The following is a 16,320-nucleotide window of genomic DNA, read 5'->3' as shown; positions in this document are numbered from 1 at the left end:
ACGCTAACCAGTGAATAGAAACCTACCAGATGCATCGTATTTGTTCATACTGACTGAGGCATTTATTTCACATACATTATATGTTTTAAGTATATATATATATATATATAATATATTTTACGATGTATATAATCTTTTGTTTTTGTTCTTTTTTTTGTTGTCTGTTTCAGTTTTGTTTTGGTTTCCTTTCTTCATATCCAGTATAATAAGAGCTTTTGTTTGCGTACGAGTGTGTGTTTTGTTTCTGTTTTCGTTTCTTACCCCTCCGCTTGTTCTCTTGTTTTTGTTCTTCTTCATCTTCTACATCTTCTTCTTTTGTTACTTTTTTCTCTCATTCACTCATTCACTGCATTTTAACATGTTTGTTCATTCTCTCTCTTTCTTTTTGTTTCTCCTCTTTCATGTTTGAATGATTTGTTTGTTTGTTTTTTCTTTGCTCTTTTTCGACATTATTACCTTCTTTTCGCTTTGTTAGTTCTGATTTGGGAAGTATTTTACGCATCTTTCCTAAGTTTGTCTTCTTCCCTTGGTTTGTGTTTCTCTTTTTTTTCATTTGCATAGGCTTTTTGTTAGGGGGAACAGCCTGCTTTGTTTGTTGTTGAGTAATATTTATTTAAGTATCATGACACTGCTCTTTTGTTTCTTATTGTGTGTGTGCTTTTTTTTTAAATGTGTTTGTATGCGGTACATATGCTGGTTTGTATTATGTGAAAATATTCATGTTCGTTTACCGCTGTGTATATTTGTGTTTTGTTTCCTGTTTTTTTTTGCGTTCTATTGTGTATGATTTCATTTGTTTGTGGCGTTTTGTTTTGTTTGCTTCTTTCCATAGTGTTTCGTTTGTTTTGTATTGTTGTTGTATCAACTTCCATGGCTTTTGTTGGGGGTTGTTTTTATGTAATTGTCAAAGACAAAGAAAAAACAAAACTAAAAAAAAAAGAAAAAAAGTCAACAATGGCTCGTTTAAAGTTTTGTTAAAAAAAAACACAACAAAACAATAGAAAAGTTTCTCTGCCCAGTTCCACTCACAGGTGACCCTTTGAAGTGATTTGACGGGGTTGGTTGCATTAAAAAGTCTTTAAATGTATTATGCTACCATTGTCTGCTATTTCTTCTTCGACCGTTTTGTTTAGTAGGTATTTTGCAGCTCTTGCAACGTTACTGAACGCTGTTGAGCTGGTTTGGAAGATACACGAGATCGGCTTAGTGCCTTCGACTCGGCGATCTGTTGCTCTTCTGTTGCTTCATCAGTGGATGGCGTTAATGACCCCCATCACATCACGTTCGCCATGGTTTTTGTCACTCGGTGCTCGGTGCTCATTGGTAAACAGGTGGGTGACAGTGAGGGGACAAAGAAGGAAGGGGAATATGTAGTGCGGGGGTTGCTGGGTGGTATGTAGTGCTGGAGTTGCTGGGTGGTATATTCGCGGCTAAACTCTCTATTGTTCATGGGGCTGGTGCTTTTTGCTCACATTCTTATTGGCCGGTGTCGATTGTCATGTTACCGTATATACTTTTTTTCTCTATATATTTGGGCATGTGTTTCCATTGGAAAGCAAGTTTCACTCTTGCTTAACATAAGTGGAAACGTGTTCTTTCTGTCTGTTTTCTTTTTTCACTTATAAATATGGTTTTGTGCAGTATTTTTTGTTGTTGTGGGGAGTAGTAGTAGTAGTAGTAGCTCGATAGGTTTGATGCATTGCTGCAGGCAAAGTTACGACTTTGGGCTTTTCGAAAACAGCGAATGTTAGATGAAAGGCAAAAACAAATCCATTTTTTGTGGAACGCTTTGTTGGAGAGGGGGCTGTGTTTCTCCTTTACTGGACCTTTGTGATGAAGTGTTTCTGTTGCCGTCAGCTTGCTTTACCCAGCGATCAGTTTGAGTGATTAGGTTAGTGAGTTTTGAGTAAACGTTATTCCCTCGCCTATCGTTTGCATTCGTTTTATCTCGTTTAACAGATTTCAGAGATGGAATATAAAATCTGCCTGGTTTATGTCGGGTATGCAATCGTTTGCCTGTTTATCCGGAATGGATAACGCCTCGATCACGGCATTCTCTCTCTCTCTCTCTCTCTCTCTCTCTCTCTCTCTCTCTCTCTCTCTCTCTCTCTCCCTACCTTGCGATCGTAGTAACGATATCCGATCCGGTTCGACGGGGGCTGTGTGCGGCGCACTAGTGACTAAATGGTTATTTACAACAAGTCTTTTTTTCATCGTTATATCACGTTCACCTACCCCGCTTGCTTCTGGCTGGCCCTGACTGGTCAGCGTTTGAGTTTGTTCATGTTTGGGGCTCGGCACAATGAATTGTCCACACGGGAAACAAGGGGCAACGATTTTAGGCTTTCGGTCATTACACGATCATTTCCTACGTACGTTCTAGTGTGTTTTGCTCTCGCAACTTTACTTTCTCGCCTCTCATCGTCAGCTCACACGTGCACACTTTCACATTGCATTGCAATTGCAATTGCAGTGGAAGTTGCTCTGCTGCGAAGCGTTTTTCTCTTTGGTTTTCTGCTGTGTTTCACATTCTAGTGCTGATTTTGGTATTTGAAATACGCTTTCCCCCCCCATCGGTAGTCTCCGTTTAGTAGTGCCCTAACACCGTCGCGCCAATCAGCGGCACTGTGCCGTGCTTAGCGTTGAATATAACAGGAATAAAAAAGGGTATTCTAAACTTGGCAAATGTACATACTCACGTCGATAAAACTATTAGCGCTGCTGTTGCGGGGCTCACCGGACTCGGTACCGTACGCTTTTCCGCAGCCTTTCCCGCTGCACAAACGCCAGCAATAGCTTATACTTATAGTTTAGTGGGTTTCCTTTTGTTGGGTTTTGTATTTCTCTTTTTTTTAGTTTTGGTAAAGTGCAATATCAGTTGTTGGTTGGTTGTTTGTTTGTTTGTTTTGCTTCTTATTCTTACGAGCTAAATATTATAAGTGCATTTGTTAATGGTGCTTTCTGGTGGTGCATCACAACACTTAAGAAAAAGTGCATTATAGTAAGCTTTTCGTTTTTGGTTTGTTTGTTTGTTTTGTTTGTCTTTGTTGTTGTTAATAATGAGTTTACATTAGCGTTAGGTTGTTAGTTGCTTGTTCGCTGATGAACGATTTTGTTTTCCGCTTGCTGTTAGTTCATTTGTAGTTCATTCTACTCTCAACTCGATTCTTACTTCCTTTTTTCAATTTTCATCTCATATTTTGTTGTTACTTTTTCGAGTAATTTCGCAGTTGAGCTTTATTATTTTACTTCCTTTTTGATTATCCTTTCTTAGTTTTTTTGTGTGAGTTTCCGTTGTCAGTTTCGATTGATATCAGTTGATTAGCATTTTTTTAAATACTGTTTTTTTTTAAATAGAAAATATAGCTGTACAACTTAATTAAATAAGTTCGATTTTCGTTAAAACATACAAACACGCGTTTAAGTTCAATGTGTCGCACTGATCATAAAACTTCCGAGCTTTTTAAAATTAAAAACATGTGTAAAAAACAACACAAAAAAGCTATAAAAAATGGTTGAAAATCGTAAAAAATTTAAATTATTTATTTAAAATGGTTGTAGATACCAATTCATCGGTAGCTTGATGGAATAATAGAAAGAAAAAAAGCATGCAACACTTATAACAATCAGCCACTACTGACTAACAAACTCGATCGAAGTGATTGTCAAAAATGACGTAAAACGGTAGTCTGCTTGGATATTTTTAGAACATCTTGTCACATTGTACGCATTACTGAGCAGCACGCTCATGAATTGAATTAAAGTAACCGTTGTATCTAGGCAACTGCAAGTATCGTTCATCTTCGTTCGAGTTTGCGAAAGTGGCTGAATATATAAGAAATCAAATGTAAAGGCAGCATTCCATGTGAAAGTCGTTAAAGTTTGGCTCGCGTTAGAAAAGCTTGATATGTGTGAGCTTAGTGTACTTAGAAGCTTAATTACTGCAAAGTGTTGATGCTGAGTACACAATGCTTATCGTCGCCTAAATGTATGCAAAACACATAGCAATTGCTGTTTAATAAAAAAGTACTTGGTTCTTTAAAGCAAACTCGCTTTATGTTAAGGTATGATTCGTGTCTAAGATAATTTTAAGTAAAATATAATCAAAAATGTCCTGTCGTTAGAGTGCTTAATATGTCTGAGTAAACGTCGTAGATAATGTGTCAAACTGCATCGATTGGGCATGTGGCAGACACGCAGCTTCACATTTATCACCACCGCTGCAAACCGTTTTGAAAATCACTCCATCCCTCACTACCGCCCGGGTGATAAATATTACATACGAGCTCGTTTCGTACCACAGCCTCATAGCGCATAATTTACCAGCACGCTCCATAAAACATGCATGCTCTTCGGCGCTAAACTGTTAGCTGTGTGGTACTGGGCGCTTACGTGTGGGCCCATCCCTGGTTGGAAAGCAACGACACTGTATTGTGGTTGAATTTTAAACAGACACATCTTGTAAGCTTGAGCCCAGCTCCTTTTGTTCCAGCTGGGACAAAACGTCTTCACTTGGAAAGCATGTCGTGCGGCCAGCGGGTTTAATCGGTTGGAAAAAAAGCTCCACCCGTGCTCGGATCGTACGATCGTTTCGCAGTGGGCTCAACAACTCCGGCATTGCTGCCCTATCGAATGAAGACGTCATCATTGAGTAGGTGACGTCATTGCACCGTGTAACGCGCGCGCTTGTGTGTGTGTGTGTGGGATCTTCCTTTTTTGCTCCATATACAAGTACAGACCCCTTACAGACTTGACACCCATGTCGGGATGTTGGCAGCGATAAATAAACGCCCTCGCGTGGTGAGCAAAGTTTCAGCATTGATGACGTTAGCCGCCCTCTCTGCCCTCCCTCCTTAGCGTCCTTAAATATGTCCTATGGCGGGCCAAGCCCAGCCGAAGGACGAAACTATTAGTGTGCGCTGGAGCGCCCGGTGGTTTCTGGGCCGCACCCTCTCGCACCGGGTGGGCAGATGGGCGGGTGTAATTCGATTCGGCCTGCCCCGGAGGCTCCATGGCGTCAGCGACCATCGCCGGCGCAGGTTGTCGTTGTTACGTGATGGTTTATCGTTGTTGTTGTTGCTGTCATTTCTCGGGACGGCACGTACCTTCGCGTACGTGGGCAGAAGTTTCGCCCCAACGCACAGCGTGGCATTTAGAAGTTTGATTATTTTTCCATAACTCCTCGTTGGGTGGGAATTAGTGCGATGGATGATGCGAGAATGCGAGCAAACGAAGGTGTTCCGGGACACAAGCATGCATTGTGCACAAAGCCACTTGTCATAGTGTGCTGGTACTGAATTAGGGGAACCCTTTTGAAATAGAAGTATTTGAATGGATTTTTATTTTATAAAATCCAGCATTTATACAGAAGAAATTGAGCTTCTTGAGCAAACTCCTCTAAATGTTCCAATGTCTGAATACTTGCAATTCAAACGGTTTGATTTCAAAAAAATAAAATAAACAGCTTGCAGTAATTTAATTAGCCTCAAGTTCCATGAAGTATAAAACAGCTCAAATGCTATTAGAATCATAAAATTCTCTAGAATCTTTCAACTCTAAACCTCGAAGCAAGTCCCGATACTTATCAGCCTACGAAGCAATCACTGTGTAAACCAGCGTCTGTCCACCGTGGTGGCGCTCGTGCTCTACACCGGAAATGGATCAATTTTTAATGGACTTTGGCGTCCCAATCTTTTAAACCGTAGCCAGCGGACAAGCTGCTGCCGCTTCGCACGACAGCCTCCAGTGTCTGTTTTGATCCTTGCCCGGAATGGTCTGTCGTATAAAATGGGATAATAGGCACTGCTTTGGTTGCGATCGTCCGGCGATGGAAAGCGCCGTTTCACGACAATCATAACCATCAGGGAGGGGGCATAATGTAACAAAATATGAAAGATCTCTTTTTCGCTTCGCATCCTCGCACTCGAAGTGACCTTGCCCTCTTGCGGGTTATTATAACAAAAAAAAAAAATGTACGACCCAAAGGTACCCAGAGGTTTTACGATCAAGCCCGTCGTTGCGGGCTCTTGCGCGGTTCGGTGCGCGACGGTTGCGAGGCGCAGCGAAACGGGCTTCATTTTCATCAAGCTGTTGACCTTTCGGGGAGGGGTTTTTTGTTGGTCTTGTGTGTGTAAAATCTTTCCCGAAAAAGGTTAACCCTCCACAAGGAAGGATGGAATCGAGGGTTTCGTGTGATTTAATCCCTGAGATGCTTGCGTGTTTTTTTGTTCCATTGCGCTGTTGTTTCAGCGGCTCGGACGCAGCGAGATTCGTACCAGAGCCTTCCATACGCCAGCCTCCCATCCTAATTAGGTGCAACAAATTGAATTTTATGAATGGTCTGTGTGTGTGTGAGTGTGTGTGTGAGTGCACCATTTTTGAGGGTTTTTTCTCTCTCTCTCTTCCTTTTCAGGGGCATTTTGGTCCCCGGTTTCGGAATATGCCATCGAGTGGAAGGGCAGGAAAGCATTATTACTATTTTCTTGTTGCTTTTTGGGGCTCCATCAAGTTTTTACTATAGGTTATGTGCGTGCTCGAAGTGCCCTTGAAAAGGGGGCTTTTTACTACGGCTTGAACAAATAAGTTTGCCCGTTTTGGTGGCTACTCTTTGCTACGCATTTAATGCTTGTAGCTGTTGTTTTCCGGGCAAGGGATAGCTAATTGATGATGAAAGCCTTCAGCAAGTAATACTTATCCTATGTGGAAGAAGCGTTGTGTTTGCGTTCTGTTGTGGGATCGTCGGCGTTGCACTTAAATGCATTGACCTTTGCAGCAGAGGCGTCGTCGTCGTCGTCGTCTCGTCTTCTCGATATCTCAACATTCCCATTACTTATCATTCGTCTCGCATTAAACTTTCCAAAAAACGGAAACTTCTATCTGCTGCTTTCTTTTCACCGATTTGCCCCCATTGTCTGGCATCGTTATCTCGGCAGTGTCAAAACATGCATTACGCTCGACAACTCGACTAGTAGTTGTTCCCCAAAAAACCTTCCCCGGCGGAGGGCTCGTGGTTTAATCTAATTTTGCCGTAAAATGGTTTAATATTTTCAAACCGCTCAAGGGTGAATTGCGAATTGCTCGGTGAAGGCGTTCGCGGATTGAGAAAAAAAAAGATCGGGTCGAAAACGTCCGCATGAATGCTGCTTTGCAAACAAAATCAATGCTGGAGGGGAACAAAAAAAAAGCAAACGCCACTAAAGAATGTGCCAATAAAAGTTCACAGCCCATGAACAACGGTTGGAGATATGGACGCGCGTTCCGTTTTGGAAGTGATTTGGAAGTTGAAAGCCCCATCGAATGAAGGCAGCAATACAAAAACAAAAACGAAACCTCGATCCGCAAAGAAGCTCTCACCGTTTTGGAATGTTTGGGAATGAGCTTTTTGGTGCGCAAATAATGTGTTCGATTTTACGATGAGCCGGGCATGGGGCCGTTGCATTGGATAGTCGGTCTCGGCCTGTGCTTTGTTGGGTTGCAACCGTTGGTTAGAAAATGGGGAGAGGTGTAGAGCCTCAAACGGTTGCGCAAGGTGTGTAATAATTTTACGGAGATTTTTCTTCTATTTAATGCGTCCAAATCGGTTCTGGTCCGATCCGATGCTACAACAGGTGACAACAGGTTTATCGTGGCTTTTTGGGAAGTAATTGTGGTTCGAGGTTTCCCCGTACGAATCGTTTATAAGCACAACGATAAGGGAGGGACATATGGGGACCGATGTCGTAAATAGGTTAAATCCTTTTAAGAAATAGTACCGTAACCCGTACCGATTGTAACGGGGTGATGGGAAGTACTAATGGTATCGTGTTAATGGCGTTGTAGTGTTAAGCATTCTGCTGTTTGTTTGCGATAAGATTTGGCAATGGCTATCGATGTTGTTTTATAAAAATATATCCTTTAAAAAGAAAAAACTTTAATTTTTTTTGTAATAATCATCATAATAAATCAATTATAGTTTCTTTAAAAGTTGAAGAATTTCATTTAATCGATGACAAATGCTCTACGCAAAGTGCACTACAAACAAGTAATGTTTAAAACCAATTTCGAGCAAATTTCTCTGGTTCATAATAACCTTAAGCATGAAAAGAAACTGATCAAACTGCTTTAATTCAAGCACATTTTTGACTGTTCGAAACGTTTAAAGATTTTATTTAAAAGGGTAAAAGTGGTAGTGAAATTTGATGATCATACTTGGCATCAGAAAAACTCACAAAGGATGTGTGTTCTGTGTTCCAATGGAAAAGTTTATAATTTTTCACCCGATAATTTTGCTATAAATTAGTTGAAGTAGGGAAATGATAAAATGTTATCATTGAAGCCTTGTATTATCTACCGTGTGGTTGAGAAAACTTATTTTTATTTTAATTTTTATTATTTCAGCATGGTAGTAAATGTACTCTTCTCTGGGTCAGTTTCCAATCTTAACAGTATTGTTCAACACTAGCGAGATGTTTGTCAACAGCTTTCTTCCCGTTCATCTTATCCAAATTCCACGTCCTTCTGATAATGATAGGTGTAAATTAATTGGCTTGGATACATTACAACATAGAAGAACTACAACTGAGATAACTTTTATTCATAGATTAATCATTGAAGATTTCGATGCATCCGACATTCTAAATTTTCTTCTCTTTTCTACTTCCTCTAGAGGTTTTAGATGTAGAGAACTATTACGAAGCCCTTTTAGATCAACTGGTGCCAATGATCCACTACTCAAAATGATAGAAGTACATAATAGGTTAGAGTTATCAGCAGATTTGAATCTATCCACTAGTCGGTTAGCATATTCTTCTACGTCTCTACTTTAAACATGTGCAATGTAAGCATTTAGTTATTTAGAAACACTGCCCGATTAATTTGTTTTTAATAAATAAATAAATAAATAAATAAATAATAAATAAATACACTACTAAGAGCTATGCTGTTGAAAAACACCTTGCAAACATTAAACAATCGTGTGAATATTGGACCGTGTCCAGGAGAACAGTGTAAAAGTAGTCAAAAAACCTTTAATATTAATAACAATTCACAATTAAAACAATTAATGAAATGAAAAAAAAACCTTTTAACAGAATCGTTAATCCATGCTGTATGGTGCTCTTCTTTCTTATAGGATTAATATTGGAAAAGTGAAGAATTCGTATGGTAAGCTTTAGTTAAAATTCCATCAAAGTGCGGATTCTTTAGCAACAATTGGGTTCAATCAGTCCATTTCATTTTACTCACTTAAACTCAATAAGCAAAACACACTTTCAAGTTCTAATGCGAAACATATGCACCAACTTGGAGTATGAAAAAATAGCATTACAACACACACACACCGCGGCAACGAAGGTCGGCAAGAATGCAGGATTGATGTAATCGAGTTAGAAAATGTTGTGTTGTGAAAAGTAAAAACAAAAAAGAAAAAAAAAACTTTACCATCACCGGGTACTCTTCAAAGCACAGAAAAGTAAAGAACGTCCAATTGGGAGGACACTCAATCGAAACAGTCGCTTTGCCAAAGCGCATCAAGCAAGCAGTCGATACTGGTCGGTCGTACCGTCCCGTCCGTCGGTCGTCCGGTGCTGGTGCGCGCAAGCGAAACACCCGGGCAAGCGCCAGGTTTGATGTCGTTTATCGGACTCGGCATCGTATAAATCAATTTTGCGTTCGTTCATTTCATTATTTTCACTTCCAAAGCTCCGGTCCAGTGGCGAAGGTGGAGATGGCTTCCCAGACCCCCCCCCCCCTTGTGGGGCCGGGAAGGGCAAATGGGGTTTGTTCGGATTTTAACGGTCATGATTTTTCGCTTCACGCTGCACCGTGTCACCGCCGCCACCGGTCTGGTGCGGCGGGTTGCTCCAGCAGGGTTAGCAGGGAAGTGTCAAGTAAGATAAAGCAAATGTCACAATATCTCTGCACAAACGGAACCGGCGGCTAGACAGGGCCGGTTCTTTTATTGGTGAGCTAAATCAATTAGCTTGAAATATTTTGTCCATTGCTGCACGCAGCAATTCCTACGGGGGAAAGTGTAATAAAAAGCAATTGAGCAGAGATCGATACCGTGCGACGAAAAATCGACGGTTTCAGATTGATCGGTAAAAAAGCACCATCAAAAGAGGAAAGATGAACCCATCGGAAAGTCGTATAAGTGTGTATTATTGAATAAATCCCATCAAAAGAAGATGGTTTAAAAATAGTTCCTTCATCTACGCTTCATGTATGCTGCTATGTCGGAGCGCACCCGAGCTTTTATTTTGTTCCATCCTCTATTTTCTTCACAAAATGGCATCATAAAACGGCAAACCGAACAAAACAACACCAGTTTGATTTGGTGCTAGGAAAGTGTCTCCCTTTTCCCCCGGTACGCTCCTCTGGTCAAGCAACAGGTGAAAGTTAAAAAGAAAACCCCGCTCCACCGAGATATCGCTGACGAGTCTTAGGAATCATGAAGGATGTGCAGTTTCTGCTTCTCGGTTTGTGTGACTCTGTGGTTCGGGGTCATAAATCACAGTCACAACAGTCTACCCCGTAGTACAAAGGAAGCAGGGAGTAAGGTGGAAAGCTCTGATGGCAGAGGAAACAGATTGGCTGAAAAGTCTTCCCGGGGCAAAATCGTGAAAATATTATTTTGTTTTCTTCCTTTGTGAGTGTGTGTGTGTGTATGTGTGTGCAAACAACGCTGCGACGTCAGCATTTTTGAACAGGTTTTATTTCCCTTTTGCCTGGGCGGGTGGTATGGTATTTGTGTGGCTTTAAAAATGAATTAAACGAAGGACATTTTGCCCGGGGGGAAAACGTATGGGTTTGTTTGTCAGCGAATGTGCAAGCTTTGGCTCGTTGCTCGTGTTGCTTTGGAGAGCGGGCAAACAGATGCTTGTCACAATTGTGGAAGTTTCACATATTTGAATGTATTTTTGAACAAAAACTTTCGTAATAATTATTGGATCAAAAAGAAGATTGCTGCAGCTTTGGTCAAGTTTGGAAAAACAGCTTGTCAATAGCACAAAAAGAGCTTTGTCTTGTGGTGGTACGAAAATATCGAAAAACCTGTGAACTAGATGAACTAGAACAAGCAAATACAGGAGGTGGTTCAGGAGTTCTTATAATTATGGAAGAATTTCATGAGCCCTTCTTATGGGAAAATGAACTTTTTACGACGCGATGTCGACTCTACTGCACCCTTTTTGGACAAAGCATTCAGCAGTTTCCGATGTGACAATCCGAAAAGGGTGCTATAGAGTTCAATTCCCGAAAGTAGAGGTCAGGAAAGTGTGCCAAAATTATGAGAATTCCTGACCAACCCAGTAATGATACAATTAAAAGCAATTTGCTTTCATTTTTTGCCAATGTCGGTCAACATTTGGTCAATTTCAGTGTTTCCCTTACGTCTCAGCTCACGCCCCTTGACCTGCTTTTCCATCGTGTTGATCATCGGTAGTAGCGATTTGCCTGTTGACTGAACGAAAGATAACAGGTTGCTGTTACTCTACCTGTACTGTATTTCACGTGCAACAATTATGAATAATTTATGGTGCCCACAAACGAAACGAGCAATTTCCTTACGTCATCAGCCCGATCGTACGCCCGCTAGTTTTAGCCCCACCCCCTCCCCCCCCCCAGTGGGTTGGGTTGGGAGCAAAACGGGAAAACAAAACAACAATCCCCGTTACTTAACAAGCGAAATTAAATGTCATTCTAAACGCTGCGCCGCGTAATTTCAAGGCTGGGCTGGCTGGACTGCGGCGTGCGCTTTGCGGCTCGTGCGCATTGTCCGACTCGAGCCCGGTTTCCCCCCGGTTGGGTGGGTGGTTGGTTGACTCGTGTTTTAATTACATTTTGATTAATTTCAATTTTCCTCCATCTTCCATCTTCACGTGCCGCTCATGCTCGTTCGTTGTACACACCTGTTAGTAGGCGAAGTTGCCAGCACGCTCGTTTGGGCCCATGTTTGGCGGGGGTCTTTTTTCGAGCGCCTGTTCGAACCACTGCTTTCAACCCCGTTTCATAGGCCGTGCGTAGGTAACAAAGCCTCTGCTAAGCTCGTGTGAGAATCAATTGCAAACACGCAAACATCGTGGCTCGGAAAGGAAAGTTTTCCCTACCGTTCGCACGAAACACACGGACGGACAAAACAATTACTCGCTGCTACGGAGCCATGGTGGTAGCTGTGTGGGTGCTGGCAAGTGTTGGCTTTTGCTGGGAGAGAGAGGGAGAGATGAGCTAGAATCTTGTGCGAGAAGGAGACATTCGGCCTTGCAGCACCGAACATGTCACCGAGGAATATCTTCAAGGGCGATTTATCAAATCATCATTCACCTGAACTGGTACGGCTCAACAGCGACTGCCCTTGAGGTTTGTAGGAGAACGAGCTGAAGTGATCTCAATGTTTGTGCTCTCGAGGGACTGTTGCTCTTTCGTGCTGCTGCCAATAGTCAGCAGACAGGTTGATTGTTTGTTTTGTCCTGCTCTCAGTCACAGTCATGAGGGCACCAAATAAAACTGCCATTGAAGCGAGAAACAAATCTTGCCCCATCATGGAATGAAATAGACAATGGTGCAAGAGCCAATAGATGACAGAGCGTTTTCAGTCGTTGTTAAGACGTATGAGAAGATGTCAAATATTATTATTTTTTATTTTACTTCAAATTTTTTTTGGAAAACAGTTTTAAATCGCCTTATTACCGCACGGCACCTTGAAGGATTAACTTATCCAAACTTCACACCAGCCATTGTCCACCCGTTTCGTTTGCATCCAATTAGCTAGAGTAAATGAATTAATCACATGCTGTGTTTTACGAGCGTGGTTGACAGTAAATGGTAGAATAATTGCAACCGACCGACATAATGAACGCGCCTGAGTATAAAGATAGCTTAAAGCGTTGCTTTATCCATTTGCAGAAGTCCTGGTTGCCCGGTGTACTTTTTGTTTCGCCGTATCATCATTTTAATTGCCGCTCTTGTTGCCGGCTCTTCTTCGGCACGATGTTCGTTTGTCGGTGCATTTAAAAGTGAGTGCTATCGAAGAGAAATAGAGGGAAGAAGTTACCATTGTGAGGTTACCATTGTGCAGGCTAAAGCTGTCGATGGTTGTTGTCATGGCTTGGAGTTAATAGGACAAACAGTTTTAATCGTTTGGGTAATTTAAACTGTATTATAAATAAACAAATGAATAAAAAATAACATATTTTGTTATTGTAAATTCCATGTTTTAGTGAAAAGCATGTTTTAATTTGAGTGTAATTTTTTAATAAAACATTTAAGCATTTAAACACCAACAAAACATCTGCACAAATAAATGCTACACAATAGCTTTTACTTTGTCCGTTGTAATGCGTTGGTTGGATACATCTGCACACATGTCTATTCATTAAATAGACACACACACACACACCCGCATACAAACGACGTCATTTTACGTCTTGCAGTGTCTCGCTGTTTTATCGTTAGCCATGAAATCAACGGAAATGAAGACATGCGCCTCGTTAATGGCGCCATATACCGAGCGCGTTGATTTATTGATCAGCAAGACAGCTGGCAATGTTTCGCACTTTTTGGATTGGACGATAAAGCAAAAAAAAAAAAACACACACACAGATTCCTCCCAGATGCTAACAGTACGGCTGTAAATGCAATTTGAAACACATTTTACTATTTCTGTAACCTCCGGTCGTGTACGGGCCTGCAGATACCAACGTGTTAATTTAAGCATCGGACGGGCAAGTAAAGTGAAGCGTGAAACGGTGTTTGCCTCGTCAGTGTTGCAACTGGAGCTGGTGATGTTTCCGAGATTTCAGTTTGCCTGCTTGCCACGTCAACGGCAGCATTGTCGCAAAGGGAATCGCATCAAGAAGCCATTATAGTTGAAATTAAATCACAAACACACACACAATGTGTAGCAAAACGTGGGCTCCTGTTAAACAAAGAAACAAACAACTGTGTCCTTTGAGCCAGGTTGACCGACTTCTAGTGAAACAAATGCATTCTGTGGTCTACAAATGGTTAGTGGAAAGTTTTCTTTAGCAGAAGGGGAAAATTTCTCTTGTTCAGCAAGTTCTGAAACCCATAAAGACCATGAAGGTACTGTAAAGTTTTGGTTTTATTCTTCATTAGGTATTTTGTTTGGAGATTTTATTGTTTTGTTGCACACTTTTCACCACCATTTGTTACGTAAAAATGGGCTTGATAGGGTTTAAATGGTTGTTGTGCATAAAGTTTCTACGTATCGGTTACAAAGCTTGAAAGAATGTGTTTAGAATGAGGACATTTTTCGCAAATTAAAGTGCCCTTTCTCTTCATTAATCCCCATCAAGGAATTCTGCTGAATGCTAGAAACGTATGTAACATCTTTGACAGCGCTTAATAATAAAGCTAAAGACAATTATTAATTAATAAACAAACGCCAGTAACAGCGTAAGCTTTCGCTTCCCTTTAACGTAACGTAAACCTCCCTTCGAACAATGACGATTGTTCTAAAAACCCTCGTTTGAAGTTGGTTTGAAAATGGGGTGACACATTACACGCTAAGCTTCACCTCCCCTTTGCACTGAAATCTGGGTGGGCGTAAGCTTACCTTAGTCCCATTCTTCAATTAGACGCCAAGCCGTGGCAAATAACACATCATCCGGTTGTATTTCAACGAGGGTTGTTGCTTTTTTTTGCTTCCAGTTGTTTCCAGAAAGCATGCTGGTACGAGTAGGGTTTAAGCATAAGCCACCGTGTGTCTGTGTGTGTGTGCGTGTATTTCAAGCAGAACGAGGTGGATAGAACATCCCATGTGCTGTAGTTCATTATTCATGCAAACTCTTTCTTGAGTTCGTTTTCGCTTCCACGCCGTACCGGAAGCCCGGTAAGACGAAGCCCGATTGTCAAATGCAGTCCGGAACGTTAGCAAGCAATCAGTGCATTTCATCGTGCTACCGTAAGCTAATCCTAGCCACTGTTCACTTTCGTTCCTGATGCGGGTGTGTGTGAGTGTGTGTCTGCACTTTTTCCGCTTCAGTATGCTCATTGATGTAGCAAGTCGGGGTAGGATACGTTCAACCTGTGTGTGAGTGTGTTTGCGTGCGTGTGTGTGCCAAAGGTGTAGTCAAGCGACTAAACAACAGTTTGCACACCCGAACACGCACCCTGTATGGACCGGACGGGGAGGCATGTGCACCTGGCTGCTTGATTCAACGTACGCAGCCAGCTACGCAGAGCATGAATGACTGGGCGTCTCCATCAGATTTAAGTTGTGGCGTAGAGCGTGTAATGCATTTCAAAAGGTTGCTGGAGCTAGGAGGCAAACAATTTGAGTAGAATATTGTTTTATATTAGATTTTTCAATCTTATATTTCATTAAATCGGATGATGATTTTTTTTATTTCGGAGAGACGGCTTTGAAGTTCTAGCGATCTTGAAAGTGGCTTATATCCGAACCCACCCGGAATAAGGCTTATAAAACCGAGCAAGGAAATGTGCGCCGGCCAGCTCAAAGATATAAAGCAAGACAATGGAAATATCAATGTTAGATGTAAGTTTAGTCCATAAGTGATGCGGCTAATTAGGCCGTTCTTACGAGTTTTTACGATAAAAAGTAGCTTTTAGATTTAAAAGTAGTCCATATTTTTGGACAAACTTTGTCGTTTTTTCATGGATTAATCTTAAACCACACTGTCAAAATGTTAAAAATGCTCTCAACAATAGTATCCCATGAGTCAATAGACAAAATTTGATTCTAACCGGGATGGACAAACAAGTGAAGCTACTTCGTTCAGGAGCGTGCGCGATCAAAGAACGGCACCCCGTAGTGTCTAAAACGGACTCTGTGAAGCAGTTTCTGGACATCGTATAAGCCTGTTCCGGCATCTACAACATTTTGGCACTATTAGACAACGATTAGAGCATCGAAAAAAATCCGAGTGTCGAATGGCCGACTACTCGGAGCGACTTGAGCTTCCAAATGATGCTGAAAATGAAGACTGAGGGCAAGTGACCGCATTGCTGTGTTCGCTTGGCTGGGAGATCGATGCAACCGACCAAAGAGTAAAATAAAACCTGGGCAACATGAACAAACGTATCAGGAAGCATAGATCGTGTCCACTGGCTTCGAAAGGGGGAAGCAATGATGTCAAAACTCAGTCCGATCATTTTAGGCAAATTTCGGCGTAAACTATTTTATCCTAAAAAAGCGAATGTCTTCATTTGACTATAAGTATTTCATTATAAAATATAATGATTATTTCTAATATTTAAAATAAGTTTGTTTCAGCAATTGTGGCAGCATTATTATGATAAATTATTTTTCTCCACACATATTTAAGACAAGCAACGTTAAAATTAGCATCTCATTTCATCACG

Source organism: Anopheles merus, chromosome 3L, assembly GCF_017562075.2.
Source record: "Anopheles merus strain MAF chromosome 3L, AmerM5.1, whole genome shotgun sequence".
NCBI classification, from domain to species: Eukaryota; Metazoa; Arthropoda; class Insecta; order Diptera; family Culicidae; genus Anopheles; species Anopheles merus.
Note: the sequence above shows the minus strand (reverse complement) of the source record.